This window comes from Lissotriton vulgaris, chromosome 1_1 (genome assembly GCF_964263255.1).
Source record: "Lissotriton vulgaris chromosome 1_1, aLisVul1.2, whole genome shotgun sequence".
NCBI lineage: Eukaryota > Metazoa > Chordata > Amphibia > Caudata > Salamandridae > Lissotriton > Lissotriton vulgaris.
The window spans coordinates 1,470,338,535-1,470,353,558 of NC_141685.1; positions in this window are offsets into that span (position 1 = coordinate 1,470,338,535).

A 15,024-nucleotide genomic window follows, 5' to 3' on the forward strand; every position below is an offset into this window, starting at 1 on the left:
CTGTTTGTCTTCCACCCACTCCTTTAGAATCCCTAGGATTACCTTAGAAAAGACCTTTTCGCCTATATCCAAGAGGTTTATTAAGCGGTAATTTTTAGGGGTGTTTACATCACCTTTTTTACGGATTGGCCTAACAATAGCCCCTTTCCAGTTTGCAGGGAATTCACCTGAATTTAGGATCCATAAAAACATATTTGAAAGGAACTCTGCCCACCATTCTATGTTTGTTTTTATTATGACAGCTGGCAGGTTGTCAGGTCCGGCTGCCCGTGTTAGGTTTAGTCTAGATATTATGGTTCTGATTTGATCTGGGAGAAAATGGGTTTTTAATTCTTCACTTATTCCTGGCCAGGCATTTACCATTATTCCCTCCCTCATTGGCCATTTCCCGTAAATTTCCTCTAGATAGGCCAGCCACTTGTCCTCTGGTACTGCGCACTGCATGGTCCCTTGTGCTTTCCCCATACAGTCCTGTATTAGCCTCCAAAAGCCTTTCACATTTTTGTCTTCAATTGTCACGAGTAAATTATCCCAACATTTGTCCTTAAAACACCTTTTTTTATCTCTAATAACTGACTTATATTTTAGCTTCATTTTTTTAAGTTCTGATACCACTTCCTCACTATAGTTACCTCTGAGTCGTCTTTCTTGTTTCCTAATTCCGGCCTTTAATTTCCGGCATTCTGCATCAAACCAGTGTTTGTTATTATTAGGGTATAATGCCGCATTATTTACTGGTTTTTGGTTATTGCACTTTAACTTAATCCGGAGGCATTCCACCAATTGCCTTATTATGCCCTCGTACCAGGCTATACTTCCTTCTGGTACAAGGTTACCCAAATTCACAGTTAGCTGATATGCACTTAGTTTCTGTATATATTCCTCGGTGATTCGTGTTGTTAACCGCTTGGGATATTCTACATCTACTGATAACACTTTTTGTCTTTGCGGGCGGCTATTTACCTGAAGTTCAACCTGCAGTGGATAGTGATCACTACCCTCCACCCCCAAAATTTCGAACTGTTTGATAAGGTGGAAATGCCAGGCCTGTATGAATACATAGTCTATGGGGCACATTTGTTGCCCTACCTTAAAGGTACGCTTCGCAGGCCTGTCTGCTTCCTTTCTACCATTGGTACATACAAATCCCATAACCCCCAACAGTTGCCCGAGCTTATCATCTTTACTTGAGGTTTCACAGCTGGGGAATTGTGCCTGCTCTATTTTATATGCATCCAACAAGTCCTTCAACCAAGAATCCATTGATTTAGGATTCAATTTATGGTTGAAGTCTCCCAATATTACGAGCACATCCTTTGGAAACCGGTTACACACCCCATCTAGGTCAGTTTTTAAGTGTTCCAAGTCTGCCTTATATTCATTTACTTTCCCTTTCTGAATATATACATTTATAATGCATAGGCTTTCACCCCCCAACATGTTGTTTGTTGTTCGCACTCTATTGCCCTGTGCCCAGTTACACTGTAGTTCCAGGGGTTCAATGTCCTTGGCAATCCTTGTAGAAATCAGCGTCATCAAACCTCCTGAAGGTCTACCCACCGTGTTCTTTTTAGCGGCTTTTACATAATGAGTGAAACCTACCGTAGCTGGGATTTCGCCACACAGCCAAGTTTCCTGGAGACAGACAATATCGTTTTTCTTCAAGATATTTTTAAAATCTTCCTGTATCGCTATTCTATTGTACCCATTTATGTTCCAGGTCATTATTGATAGGCTGTGCGGCGCTCATGCTTCCTAGTCGATCTCACTCATAAAACCATCTTCCTCACTACTCATATATGCCAGCTCTCTGTATCTGTTCCCAGCAAATACTTCTTCCATATCCCACCTTTGGTCATTGGGTCTTATCGTGATTTCTAGGGCGTCGTTGGTACCTCTCCCCAGATTGATCATTTCTATTTGTCTGTCCCCTAGAGCTGCGTGATTTCTAAGGAAAGGAGTCCCTAACTTATCCGAGAATACATCCTTCCTTTTTAGTATTCTAATGCCTTCCCTTAGCATCTCGGACTCTGCCTTTTCTATAGCATCCTTTATTAGGGCTGAGTGGAGTAAAACCTTAGTTATTTCCTCCCCCTTACTGTTTACTGTGAACCCCACTTCTTTTAGATCTTCAGTGCTAACATATCTTAGACTGGGGCACTTTCCAAATGAGGATAGTAGCTGGGAGCGATTCAAGGGGTTTAATTTCTTAGTTCTTTTTCCCCCTTTCGCCTGTCCTATTGACTCTACAAATATCCAAGTGTCAGTGGGTAATACCCTGTGTGGGGCGGCTCAAGACCCCTACATGCCCCAGGGACCGCCACCTCCTTGGGGCTCTACATATTTAAATTGGAGGTCTGTGATAGACCCCCCAGCCCCAGGGACCACCACCCCCCGGGGCTCTGTAGATGGTGGGAGGGGGGCGCACGGCCCCCCTCCTGGAGCCTTGTCATGGCCCTGGGGACCGTCATCCCCCAGGGCCGGATCCTGCAGTGTCCCGGGTTGCCCACCCCGGGACACTGTAGTTTGCTATGGCAGGGCGAGAGCCTGCTCTCTCTTTCAAAATTCAAACCAGATTGCTTTTCCACACAGGGAGCTGTTGAAAAGCAATGCCGTCTCTCGAGGGAAGCGGCAAGCCGGCAGGGACATGGGGTGGATTGGGGACCCCCCCACGGTCCCCAATGGAGAGGGCCAGCCTCAGAGGATGGGGTCCCCAGGGCTACAAGTGGCCAAAAGGGGGGACACGCGGCACCCCTCCCCAAAATGTAAATAAAAAAGAACAAAGGACGTCCCCGGGGGATGGGGTCCTCGGGCCATAAATGGCCTAAGGAGGGGGGCAAGGCAGCCCTCCTCCAAAGAAAGAAATATAAAAAAATATGGCCATGCCCCGGGGATGGGGTCACCGAGGCAGATTTTGACCTTGGGAGGGGGGCCACGCGGCCCCTTCCCAAAATGTTCAAAAAAATCTATACATTTGGGGGCAGGCCCTGGGTCATGGAGTCCTCAGGGCCAAGAATATTAGGAAAAGAAGGTGGGCCACACAGCCCCTTTCTTAAAAAAAGAATTTAAAAAAGACTGCATTGCGTCGGATGCCACGTCCCCCTCCTTTGAGCACTCTGCAAACGTGCCCCTAGTGCATTTGCAGAAGGGGAACAAATTCCCCTTGAATACCGGGAGTCCCTGGGGGCCAACTAGCCCATCAGGAACCTCTAATATACGCCAGGGGGTTGCGTTGCAGAGAGGTGTTCTGAAGTCACACCCCTTTTTACACCTCTCTGCAACGCAGCTCTGTGGCGTTTAATGGAGGTAGCTGGTGGGCTAGTTGCACCCCAGGGACCCTGAGTATTCAAGGGGAGTTAATTCCCCAACTTAAAATGCGCCACGGGACGCGCTTGTACAGTGGTGAAGGGAGGGGGCAGGGACTGAGTTGACATGTGTGCAAACACACCCTGTGGCGCACTTTAAGTTAAGGAATGAATTCCTCTTCCATCCTGAGGGTCCCAGGGGACCAACTAGCCCACCAGGTACCTCCAGTAAGTACCACAGAGCTAGGTTGCAGAGTGTTGTAAAAAGGGGCATGGCCTCCGAACACCTCTCTGCAACGCAGCTCTCTGGCACATACTGGAGGTACCTGGTGGGCTAGAGGGGTACGCACACCGTACGCATACAGTGCGCATACCCCGCGATTTAAAAAAAAAAGAATATTTATTTTTTGCACTTGGTGGTCCTTCTGGGACCCCCTGAGAAGGGCTAGGGTGTCAGGGGGTCTCTACCCTGCCCCCTTTTCGCGTTTTCCACTCTTGTTTTGTGCTCTCTTGTGCCTCAGTTCTCCTCAGAAACAAGATGGCTGCTCAGGTGGTCCCAGAAGGATAATAACATATATAAACGTTATCCGCTAATAGAATTAACATTTACAAAACCTTTGAAATGTATTGAAAAAATATAGGTTTCACGCCTGATATAGTTAGGAATTAGAATTTAAAAAACCTTGCAAATTCACTGAAAAAAACATAGGTTTCAGGGCTTATATAGTTAGGAATTAGCATTTAAAAAACCTTGCAAATTCACTTAAAAAACCATGGGTTTCAGGCCTTATATAGTATTATAGTTAGGAATTAGCATTTAAAAAACTTTGCAAATTCACTTGAAAAAACATAGGTTTCAGGCCTTATATAGTTAGGAATTAGCATTTTAAAAACCTTGCAAATTCACTTAAAAAACCATAGGTTTCAGGCCTTATATAGTTAGGAATTAGCATTTAAAAAAAACATTGAAATTGCTCCTATATAGTTAGTTGTACTAACTATATTTCACGCACCCGCAATCCACTGCTGATGATGTCACATATTACATCATTCATGACATGGTCAGTGACATCACTGATGACATCACTTCTGACATCTCAAATGACATCACTGATGACATCTCAAATTACATCACTGTTGACATCACTGATGACATCTCATTTGACATCACTGATGACATCACTAATGACATCATCCAGTGACTGTGTGTTTCTGTAAAGTTTAAATATGTTTTACATATTGAAGAATGAGTGGATGTATAAGTGTCTGGATGAAGGATTTAGTAGGTGCGTGACTGACTGTATGAGTGAGTGATTAAATGTGTCTTACTAAATGCATGGGTTAGTGACTAAACTGTCTGAATGTGTGCATCAGTATGTCTGTTGTTGTGTAAGCTGCTGCATGTGTTGATCAGTAGCTATATGAGTAGCTATATGGGTTATTGATTGGTTGCCCAAGTATTTGAATGGGAGACTGAGTGTGTGTGTGGGTGGCTGGGAGGTGTGTGACTCTGTGCATAGATGTGTGAGCAGTTGTTCACTAGGTGTATGAGTTCAAGAGTGCATGTGGAAACAGCTATATGGCGGTTGACTGTGTGCATGGGTGTGTCGGTGAGTGAATGGATATCTCAGTGCTACATGTCCAAGTAAGTACATATGTAAAACACAGTGCATATGAGAGTTGGCATATATAAATGACTATACATGGGAGCCAGTGAATGTGCGAGTGGCTGAATGGATCATTGTGTACTTGTATCAGTGATTGTATAAGAGAGTAAGTATGTGTTAGTATATGTTTGAATATGTAAGGTGTTGTGTGTATAACTGTATAGATGAGGAAATGGAAGTGTGATTGATTCTTTGCATGACTGACTAGGTGTGTGAGTAACTACATGGATGAGTGGCAGTGTGTGAGTGTCTGTATAGGCGTATGAGTGCATATGATAGTGTTGTATTGATGAGTGACTGTATATATGAGTGATTCTATGGGGCATAAAAAGAAGCAAGAGAGATGTAGACAGAAGCAAGAGAAGTGTAAAAAGAAGCAACATAGATGGAGAAAGAGAGGTACAGAAAGAGGCAAGGGAGGTACAGAAGGAAGCAACAGAGGTACAGAAAGAGGTAAGAAAAGTGCAGAAAGAGGCAAAAGAGGGGAACAAAGAGGGAAGAGGGTACACACAGAGGCAAGAGAGGCACAGAAAGAACCAGCAGAGGTGCAGAAAAAGGCAAGAGGGGTACAGAAAGAGACAAGAGAAGTGTAGAAAACAGCAAAAGAGGTGCATAAAGTGGCAAAAAGGGGTGCAGAAAAGGGCAAGAGAAGATTAGAACGAGGCAAGAGAGGTGAACACAAAGGCACAAGGGATGCAGAAATTTTCAAGAGAGGTGCAGAAATTTGCAAGTGAATTGTAGAAAGAGGCAAGAGGTGTGCAGAAAGAAGCAAGAGAAGTACAGAAAGAAGCAAGAGAGATACAGAAAGAGGCAAAAAGGGTACAGACAGAGGCAAGAGAGATGCAGAAAGAGAGAAGAGAAGTGCACAAAGAGGCGAGAGGGGTGCAGAAATTTTCAAGACAGGTACAGAAATAAACAATAGCAGTACAGAAACAACCAAGAAAGGTGCAGAAACATGGAACAGGGGTGCAGAAAGAGGTAGGAGGGATACAGAAATTTGCTAGAGAGGTGCAGAATTTTGCAAGAGCAGTGCAGATAGAAGCAATAAAAGTGCAGAAAGAAGCAAGAGAGGTAGAGAAATAGGGAAGAGGGGTACAAAAAGAGGCAAGAAGAATGCAGACATTTGCAAAAGAGGTGCCAAAAAAAGCAAAATCTGTGCAGAAAGAACAAACAGAGGTGCAAAAAGAGGCAAGAGAGGTGCAAAAAGAAGAACAAGAAAGTTGCAGAAAGAGGCAAGAGATGTGCAGAAAGAGGGAACAGGGATGCAGGAAAAGGTAAGATAAGTGCAGAAAGAGGGAAGAGTGGTGTAGAAAGAGGGAAGAAGGATACAGAAAGAGGCTAAAGGGTGCAGAAAGAAGCAACAGAAGTACAGAAAGAAGCAAGAGAAGTGCAGAAAGAAGCAACAGAGGTGCAGAAATAGGCAAGAGGAGTGCAGAAAGAAGAAGGGAAGTGCAAAAAAGAAGCAACAGAGGAGCTGAGGAAGGCAAGAGAGTTGCAGAAACAGGCAAAAGAGCTGCAGAAAGAAGCAAGAGCAGTCCAGAAAAAAACAACAGAGATGCAGAAGGAGGCAGGAATGGTGCAGAAAGAGGCAAGGGGTGCAGAATGAATTTTGTGAGAGGTGCAGAAAGAAGCAAGAGCAGTGCAGTAAGAAACAACAGAGCTATAGAAGGAAGCAAGAGGGGTGCAGAAAAAGGCAAAAGCAGTGAAGAAAGAACCAAGAGATGTGCAGAAAAAGAGAAATTGGGTACCGAAAGAGGCACACGGGTGCACCAAGATGGAAGAGAAGTGCAGAAAGAAGCAACAGAGGTGAAGAAAGAGGCACGAAGGGTGCAGAAAGAGACAAAAGAAGTGTAGAAAGAACCAACAGAGGTACAGAAAGAGGCAAGAGTGGTGCAGAAAGAGGAAAGGATAGATGTAGAAAGAAGCACGAGAGTTGCACAATGATGAAAGAGGGATGCAGAAAGAGGCAAAAGGGTGCAGAAAGAAGCAAGTGAGGTGCAGAAAGAGGCAAGAGAGGTGCAGAAAGAGGCAAAAGAGGTAAAGAAATAGGCAAGAGAAGTGCAGAGAAAGAGGCAAGAGAATTGCTGAAACAAGCAACAGAGGTGTAGAAAGAAGGGAGAAGTGCAGAAAGAGACAAGTGAGGTGCAGTAAGAGGCAATAGAGATGCAGAAAGAGGGAAGATGAGTACAGAAAAAGACAACAGGGGTGCAGAAAGAAGCAAAACAGGTGCAGAAGAAGCATGGGAAGTGCAGAATGAAGCAACAGGGGTACAGAAGGAGGCAACAGAACTGCAGAAAGAGGCAACAACGGTGCAGAAAGAAACAAGACAGGTGCAGGAAAAGGGAAGAGTGCATAAAGAAGCAAGAGAGGTGCAGAACGAGTAAAGAGGGGTGCAGAAAGAGAGAATACAGCTGCAGAGAGAGACAAGAGAGATGCACATAGAGGGAAGACAGGTTCAGAAAGAGGCAAGAGGGATGCAGAAAGAAGCAAGAGAGCTGCAGAATGAAGCAACATTAGTGTAGAATGAAGCAAAAGGAGTACAGAAAGAGTCAAGAGGGGTGCAGAAAGAGGCAAGAGTGGTGAATAAAGAGGCAACAGAGGAGGAGAAGGAGACAAGAGAATTGCAGAATGAGACAAGAGTGTTGCAGAAACAGGCAAAAGAGGTGCCGAAAGGGAGAACAGGGTCGACAAATATGTAAGAAACGTGGAGAAAGAAGCAAGAGCAGTGCAGAAATAAAAAAACAGAGGTGCAGAAAGAGGCAAGAGTGGTACAGAAAGAGGAGCGAGAAGTACAGAAAAACGCAAAAGAGGCGTAGAAAGAGGCAAGAGAGGTGCAGAAAAAGGCAAAGGCAGTGCGGAATAAACCAAGAGATGTGCAAAAACATGCAAGAGAGGTACAGAAAGAGGCAAGAGAGGTGCAGAAGGAGGCAAGATAATTGCAATAAGTAGAAAGAGAGTTACAGAAACAGGCATATAGGGTGCAGAAAGAGGAAACTGGTGTGCAGATAGGCAAGATAGGTGCAGAAACAGGGAAGAGAGGTACAGAAAGAGGCAAGAGGTATGCAGAAATATACAACAGAGGTACAGAAACAAGCAAGAGCATTGCCGATAGAACCAACAGAGCTGCATAAATAGGCCAGAGGGTCACAGAAAATGGCAAGAGCAGTGCAGTAAGATGCTAAAGAGGTACAGAAAGAGTCAGGAGAGGTGCAGAAAGAGGCAAAAGGGATACAGAACAAAGCAAAAGAGGTGCTGAAAGAGGCAGGAGAGGTGCAGAAACAGGCAAGAGAAGTGCAGAAATAAGCAACAGTGGTGCCGATAGAGGCAAGAGAGGTGCAGAAACAGGCAAGAAAGGTGCAGAAACATGGAACTGGGGTGCAGAAAGAGGTAGGAGGGATACAGAAATTTGCAAGAGAGATACAGAAATTTGCAAGAGCAGTGCAGATAGAAGCAATAGAACTGCAGAAAGAAGTAAGAGAGGTAGAGAAATAGGGAAGAGGGGTACAAAAAGAGGCAAGAAGGATGCAAACACTTGCAAAAGAGGTGCAGAAAGAAGCAAGAACAGTGTAGAAAGAACAAACAGAGGTGCAGCAAGAGGGGTGCAGAAAGAGGTAGAAGAGGTGCACAAAGAGGCAAGAGAGGTACACAAAGAGGCAGGAGGGGTGCAGAATGAGGCAAGAGGAGTGCAGAAAAAAGCAACAGAGGTACAGAAAGAGGAAAGAGAGGTGTAGAAACAGGCAGCGAAGGTGCAGAAATAGGGAACAGGAGGCAAGATGGCTGCAGAAAGAAGCAAGTGAGGTGTAGAAAGAGGCAAAAGAATTTCTGGAAGAAGCAACAGACTTGTAGAAAGAAGCAGGCAAAGTTCAAAAAGAGACAAGTGAGGTGCAGAAAGAGGCTAGAGAAGTGCAGAAAATGGCAGGATAACTGCAGAAAGAGGCAAAAGGGATGCAACAAAAGGATAGAAGGGTGCAGACAGAAGCAGGAGAGGTGCAGAAAGGAGCCATATAAGCGCAGAAAGAAACAAGAGAAATGCAGAAAGCGGGAAGACGAGTGCAGAAAGAGACAACAGGGGTGCAGAAAGAAACAAGAGTGGTGCAGAAAGAGGCAAAAAAGAGCAGAAAGAAGCAACAGAGGTACAGAAGGAGGCAAGAGAACTGCAGAAAGAGGAAAGAAAGTTGCAACTACAGGCAAAAGAACAGGGGTGCGGAAAGAGGCAAGAGGGGTGCAGAAAAAGGCAAAAGGGGTACAGAAAGAGGGAAGAGAAGTACAGAAAGAAGGAACAGAGGGTACAAAGAGGCAAGAGGGGTGCAGAAAGAGGGAAAATAGGTATAGAAAGAGGCAAAAGAGTTGCACAAAGAGGGAAGAAGGGTGCAGAAAGAGGCAAGGTGGGTGCAGAAAGAAGCAACAGAGGTGTAGAAAGAAGTAAGAGAAGTGCAGAAGGAAGCAACAGAGGTGCTGAAAGAGGCAAGATGGGTGCAGAAAGAAGTGACAGAAGTGCAGAAAGAAGCAACAGAGGTACAGAAAGAGGCAAGAAAAGTGCAAAAACATACAGGAGAGGTGCAGAAAGAGTGAACAGGGGTACAGAAAGAGGCAAAAGAGACGCAGTAAGAGGGAAGAAGGTTGCAAAAAGAGGCAGAGGGGTACATAAAGAAACAAGTGAAGGGCAAAAAGAGGCAAGAGAGGTGTAGAAAGAGTCAAGAGGTGCAGAAAGTAGAAGAGATGAGCAGAAGGAGGCAAAAGAAGTACAGAAAAAGATAGAAAGGTGCAGAAAGAAGCAACAGAAATACAGAAAGAGGCAAGAGAGGCGCAGAAAGAAGCAAGAGTGGTTTGCACACCAATTTAATACCCACATTTAGCAATAAGTAACAGGTGACCATTCTAGGGTTGCAAAGGGCCCTCCACCATGCTGTAACACTTATTGCTGCATTTTTGGTAAAGTTTCAGCCGTTTGCGCTAGAAACAAGGCTTTTTTTGTTCAAATCTGCAGATTATGCATCAGAGGATGGATTATGTGGCAAATGTGAAAAATGTATAACTGTGCAGCAAAGCAGTCACATAATTCCAGTGGCCTTGCTCATACCTCTGACTAGGTCCAGAAGTGATCCTCAGTGATTCCTTCTTTTTTTTATCTCATTGAGTTTATAGTTTAGATTCTATGGAAACAAGGAAGACTAAACCTGAGGTTACCACTCCACAACACAGACTATTACACCACACAATTACTCTCCACAAAACGTAATCCCACTCTACATAATTCCTATACACTGAATATCACATACGTTCTATCCACATAATTTCAAAGCACAACAAACCACATAATTCCACTATATACAACCTACATCCACTCCACTCCAAGACACTAATAAAAAAATCTTACATTTACAACGCCAATCGTTCTAACTCTTGCAAATAAGGAGCCTATTACATTGCAAATTCTTCTCTAACTAGTTGTCGTGTTTGCAGAGAGGTGGAGAAAGGTGGCTGAGCCTCTGACCACCTCTCAGGAATTCCACTGCGAAGGACTTACAGGAGGTATCAGGAGGGCTTCTTGGCCCCCAAAATCCCACAGGAAAAAAGTGGACTTCATCCCCCAACCCATAGTGAGCCAGTAGGTGCGTTTGCAGAGGGGTAGAGAAAGGGGGGCATGGCCTTCAAAGACCTCTTAGCAAACGCAATGTGTGGGACTTACTGGAGGTAACAGGAGTGGTAGTTGGCCCCCAAGGACAACCTGGAGCCTATCTACCTTTCCATTTACTAGCAGTAAGTTCCACACAGTAGAATTAGCAAATTCTCATAGCAGGCCAAGCTCTCTTTGCCCACCAGTCTGCAAACACGCTCCCTGGTGTTCTCTTCGATGGGGATTAAAGGCCCCTTCGTTGTGGGAGGTGGTTAGGGGCCAACAAGCTACCTGTTACCTCCAGTAAGCCCCACACAGTGGGATTGCTGAGAGGTGGATACAGGCCACGCCCCCTTTGTCCACCACTCTGCAAACGCGCCTCCTGGAGCGCTCTAGGTTGGGGAATGAAGTTCCATTGCCTCCTAACGATCCCTGGGTCCCACTTAGCCCTGCTGTCACCTCCAGTAAGCCCCATACAGTTGGATTGCTTAGAGTGGTCTGAGGCCACGCCCCCTTTCTACACCACTCTGCAAACCAGCTGCCTGGCGCACTCCTGCTCGAGGGATGAAGTCCACTTCAGTTCTAAGGTCCTTAGGACACAAGAGGACCTCATCACCCCACCAACAGTTTGACAACGGGCGTGTGTGCTGAATGGTGTAAAAAGGGGCATGGTCTCAGAACACCTCTCAGCAAACCCACCGTGTTGGGCTGACTGGAGGTACCTGGTGGGCGAGTTGGCCCCTAAGGACCCTTAGAATTCAAGGGGACCTAATCCCCCAACCAAGAATGCACCAGGAGGCGCATTTGCAGAGTGGTGCAGGGAGGGGGCGAGATTCCGGCTTTTCTTTTTGTATTTTTAGAAGGGGTGCTGTGTGGCCCCGTTCTTTAGTATTATTTGGGCCCTAGGGACCCCATCCCCTAGGGCCTGACCCATTTTTTTACTTAAAAAATAAAGAACAGGAATGGGGCCACACCGCCCCCGCCCAAGGTCAATTTCGGCCCTGTGGACCCCATCCCCTGGGGCCTGGTCGAGTTTTTTAAAAACTATTTATAGGGGAGGGGGCCATGAGGCCCCACCTCCTGGACCACTTCTGGCCCCCGGGACACAATCCCCCGGGGCATGGCCTCAGCGTTGATGACCGTGGGGGAAGCCCTAATGCCCCCACAGTCCCTGCCGGTTCACTGCCTCCTGTGGGAGCCGGCATTGCTTTTGGACATGGGGAGCTGCTGACATGCAGCTCCCTTTGTTCAAAAGCAATCTTCTTTGCTTCTAGGAAGCAAGAGCAGGTTTTCTGCACCCCGGGACATTGCCAGAGCCGGCCCTGGGTGGTGACGGTCCCCAGGTCCATGAAGGGCTCCAGAAGGGGGGCCACGCAGCCCCCTCCCTTTAGTGTTAAAGCCCCAGTGAGGAGGTGGTCCTTGGGGCAGTGGGAGGGGGGCAAGAGCCCCCCAACACTTATTTTTTTTATTATTGAAGCCCTGGGGAGGGGGTGGTCTGCAGGGCTTGGGGGGGCCTTGAGGCACCAACATATTATTACTAAATGTCCCAGGTAGGTGGTGGTCTCCAGGGCAGCATAGGGGAAGCAGACCCCACATGCATAATTTACACAAGCCCCAGAGAGGTGGCGGTCCATGGGCTGTAGGGGCCCAGGCCCCTGTGCACCCCCGCATACCAATAATGAATTGCCCCCCGGGGCCTTGCCTTCCCGGGAGGTTAAGTAAAACAAAAGCACAAGAGCCTGCCCTTCATTTAAAAAAAAGAAATTCGGCCAGATTTGCGCTCTCAGCGTGTATCCGGTCGAAACTTTTTTTAAAAATGTTTTTTTGATTTTACAAAAAAAAAATTTTTTTTTGTTCCCTGGGGGTCCTTTAGGGACCCCCTGAGCAGGCCTAGGGGGTCAGGGTGTTTCTACCCTGTCTCCCTTTTTTATTTGTTTCCTTATGTCTTGTGATTAGGTTCTACCGAGTCACAAGATTGCTTCGTTTTTGAGTGTTGACAGCCAATCAAAGTGAAGCTCGTGCTCAGAAGGGTTTGCGAACCCTCCTCGTCCCTCAGATATTGATATTTTTATTTTATGAATTTCTCAGGAACTACAGAACAGATTTACAACATTAAAAAAAGTGTGCTTTCTGAACCAAGAGCTACCCTTTTGCCAAATTTGATGTAATTCCGTTCAGCAGTTCGGGCTGCAGCCATGTCTAAAGTTCCTATGAGAAAACCCATTTGGGACGCCCCTTTTTTCTACGCCCCCACGCTCAAGACAGAAGCTGATTAAACGCGGAGCCTAAGATTCTAGCCAAAATGCTCGCTAATCGTCTGACTGGCGTCATCGGCGACTTAGTGCACCCGGACCAGTCGGGCTTTATTCCACACTGCAACACTGCTCTTAACCTTCGTAGACTTCACGGTGCCCTGGCCAGGGCCCATACACTTGAGGAGCCGGCTGTCCTGGCATCGTTGGACGCCACAATGGCTTTCGACTCCCTTGAGTGGAGTTACCTGTGGGCTGTGTTGGCGAAGCTCGGTTTTGGGCCGGAATTTGTAGGGTGGGTCAAACTCCTATATGCTGGCCCGCTGGCTAAGGTAGCGGTCAATGGTCGAGTTTCAGCACCGTTTGTCCTTCAGAGGGGCACCAGGCAGGGCTGCCCTCTGTCGCCCCTCCTGTTTGCACTCGCTCTCGAACCGTTGGCGGCCTGGTTACGCAGCCACCCCGACCTACATGGTATCCGGTGGTCCCCTGACTTCGAGGACTGAGTGTCATTGTATGCAGATGACATTTTTCTGTACCTCACTCCCCCCTGCAAGTCCCTCATTGTGGACTGCGACGTGTTGTGACTTTTCGGTCAGTACTCCGGCCTAGTTATTAACTGGTCCAAGTCACATTTGTACGTCTTAAAAGGGGGAACACCACGCCTTCCGAGAGCTTGTGGCATACAGGTGGCGAACCAAGGCTTCAAATATTTAGGGATATACATCTCCACTAACTCCAAAGTGCGCTATGAACATAACTTGCTTCCCCCTCTTCTCCGCCTTCGGAGAGATGTGGAGGGGTGGCGTAAACTCCCGCTCTTTGCTTGGGCGAGCGGAGTTATTCAAAATGATGTCCTTACCCAGGTTCCTGTACGCCCTACAAAACACTCAAGACCCGGTACCAGCCCGATACTTCGGTGAGATCGAGAGCTTACAACGCGCCCTACTTTGGGATGGTCGCCCTCGCATCGATATCGCGAAGCTTACGCTACCGTGGTACGATGGGGGGATAGCGTTGCCTGACGTGCGGAGGTATTACTGGGCCTCCCAGTTAGCGGCTATTAATCATGTCCTCTACGGTCCTGTGGACAATCCGGGGTATGCCATGGATCGGTGGCTTCTGGGCAGCGGGAATTATCATAGGGCACTCTACACGAGGTCTCTTGACAAGCGGATGTCTGGTCCAACGAAAACTGCTGTACATATTTGGAGGGCTATTACAAAGGCGCAGGGATGGAAGGGTAGGCTAACGAAGGTGACCCCACTCTATGACTCGGACATACTGGGTAGACTGTGGCATACTAAAGGCTTTGATAGGTGGGACCTGATTGGCATCTCAAGGGTGGAGGACATGTTGCTGCGTGGCGAGGTAAAATCTTTCGCCCAGTTACAGGCAGAGTTTCAGCTGGGTGGAACGGAATTTTTCCGGTATGCTCAGCTGAGACACGCACTATTGTCCGTCATGCCGGAGGGTGAGGCGATTCCCGACAGTTCTCCCTTAGAGGACAGGGTACTGGATGGCCACATGCCAGACAGTGCCATTTCCTTGACATATAAGAAGCTTATCAATGCCCGTACTGACCTCCTCCTGGGAGTGAGGGATCAGTGGGTGCGTGACGGGATAGAGATTGATGACGAGGATTGGCAGAGTGCGGTTTCTTCCCCTAAGGAGGTCGCTATCTCTTCCCGCCTTCGGCTGGTGCAGCTAAAAATCTTGCACAGAGTCTACGTAACTGGCCCCAGACTCGTACATATGGGCCACTCTGCTGATGGCCTCTGTAGGCGCGGCTGTGGTGCCCTCGCCACATTTATGCATATTATGTGGGAATGTTCTGCAATAGCTTCTTACTGGCGACGTGTGCATTCGATTATGAGCGAGGTGACTGGGGTGGAAGTGCGTGCAGAAGCCAGAAGATGCCTCCTGAATATATGGGGCCCGACGGACCACAACGTGGCCCAGACCCGATGGGTGACCCTGGGTAATATGGTTGCGAAACGGGACATCGCACAGAAGTGGGGAGCCACAACGGCTCCGATGGTTGTACAGTGGAAGGCCAACATGGATTGGTGTATGTTCCGGGAAAAGACTGTGTATGTTGCCAGGGGTAAGCCTAAAAAGTGGCAGAAAATGTGGGGGGCTTGGAACGAATATAGAGGTGACATTTGCGTACCTCCAGAATCTGC